Genomic DNA, 1,813 nt, shown 5'->3' on the forward strand with positions numbered 1-1,813 from the left:
AGCCATGCAGCCTGCCCAGGAGAGGGCCGTGTTCCTGCTGCTCTGAAAACACACCTCATCAAGTTGCCTTTAATACCAGGAACCACGGAACTCGTCAGCAAGGTGAGCAGATGTGCCACCAGCCAAAAGCCAGAAGGCACCAAGCAGCACAAGCAGCACAGCCACAGAAGGAGGGCAAAATCCTCACGAGCCTGTGGGAGAAGCCAGAGGGAAAAGACAAACCGAAGGGAAACAGCACAAAACGACCCCAAATCCTGGCGTGACCAGCAGCAAAACACACAGTTTTCCCATGCACTGTAAACAAGCAGAGCAGCATCACCCAGCTCTGCAAAGCCAGCTCTGCTGCCCAAACCTCGCTCAGGAAAACAGGAATTCTCCTCCTTAACAGCTAGGGCAATTGCAGACAGGCCAAAATACACTCAGGAAAAAAAAATAAAAGGAGAAAGAAAAATCAGACAACGCTCATTAGCTCACAGAAAGAACAGAAAACAAAGAAGAACTTGCTGACACTCACAGGGGCTTTAGGCAGTGTGGGAAAGCCACCCATCTGTCCCTGAGTCAATCAGCCGTGGAGGGGCTGAGTGGCCCAGCAGAGCCCAGACGTGGTGACAGGCCTTGTCTCCCGGCGGGACCCAGCTCATGAAACCGCTTGGGGCTCGGCTGTCCGCAGCCAGACAGCCACCAGACAGTGCCTGAACAAACACGGCTGGGCCCGCGAGCCCCACGCCAGCAGGACTGCCCCACTGCCTCTGGCCTTCCCCTGGCACGGCCCCGGCCCGTGGGCAGCCCCTGTGGCACGCACCCACCACTGCTGCGTGGCCCAGCGGCTCGCTGCACTGGGCTCAGCTCCAGACCCTGGTCAGCCCCAGGACCTCTCTGGGCAGCCCCAGTCCCTGTCTTTGGCCAGCCCCAACCCCTGGGGAGCCTCAGTCCTGGTCAGCCCCAGTGCCTGGTCAGCCCCAGCCCCAGTCTCTGTCCCTGGTCAGCCCCAGCCCCATCCCCTGGTCAGCCCCATCCCCATCCCCTGGTCAGCCCCAGCCCTGCCAGCTGTGGTTCCCATCCCGCACGGGCTTTTGCTGACTGACAACACATTGATTTAAAACCAGCAGAATTATCTCCGTTACCAAAATAAAGAAGTTCCTGGAACGGATGACTCAGAAGCCTCTCCCCTTGCCATAAATCAGAGCAGAAACATGATACCTCATTGGGGCAAATCACTTTGCCCTTTCGGTTTGGCATCTACAGTCTTTTCTTCCACAGAAAAGAGATTACAAATCCACTCTGAGCCAGCACTTTGTCAGAGCTGAGCCTTTCCTCCCCGGGACGCCACGGGTCAGGGCTTTGCCTGTGTTATCACTGGAGGGGCTGGACAAAGATAAGCAAAATCAGGATGGATATTAAAAAATAACTTTTTTCTTTAAAAAAAATACAGAAACAGCCCTAGAGTTGTTTTTTTTTATTGTCCCTGAGAAGGCTGCACGAGGAATTTGCCCCAAAGGAGGTATGTGCAGCGTGTGCCAGCAAGGCAGAGAGATGGCAGAGCAGCTCCTCCAACCCTCCACGGGCCCCAGAGATAGGTATCTCTGCGAGAGAACCCGGCTACACACCGCTCTGGGACCTCACAAAACTGAGCCGGGCTCTGCCTCCCCTCTAATCCTCCTGCTCACCGACAAATCTCACCCAGTTTATTCTGGGGGCCGGATCGCTCGCAGATCTGCACGCTCAGCTTGGGCAAACTGCGAAGACAGGCTTTACCGAGAGGGGAAAAATCCTGCAATTGTCTGCACAGTCCATTTGGCAAAAGGTTTCCACG

The 1,813-nt window shown here is 55.5% G+C and overlaps 1 protein-coding gene across 4 annotated transcripts in view; it reads right to left on the reverse strand.

The window, feature by feature from the left end:
• The window catches only part of MAPK4 (mitogen-activated protein kinase 4), a 50,851-nt gene that overhangs the window by 32,948 nt on the left and 16,090 nt on the right, over nucleotides 1-1,813 (reverse strand). Inside the window, exon 1 of one of the 4 annotated variants that reach the window (XM_015615192.3) lies at nucleotides 55-655. The exons of the other annotated variants lie outside the window; for them this stretch is intronic. The gene's annotated coding sequence lies outside the window, so the exon portion shown is untranslated. Of the gene's footprint in view, nucleotides 1-54; nucleotides 656-1,813 lie in introns of those variants that run through there. 4 annotated transcript variants of the gene reach the window in all.

The sequence above is a fragment of the Parus major genome, chromosome Z (assembly GCF_001522545.3).
Source record: "Parus major isolate Abel chromosome Z, Parus_major1.1, whole genome shotgun sequence".
Classification (NCBI taxonomy): domain Eukaryota; kingdom Metazoa; phylum Chordata; class Aves; order Passeriformes; family Paridae; genus Parus; species Parus major.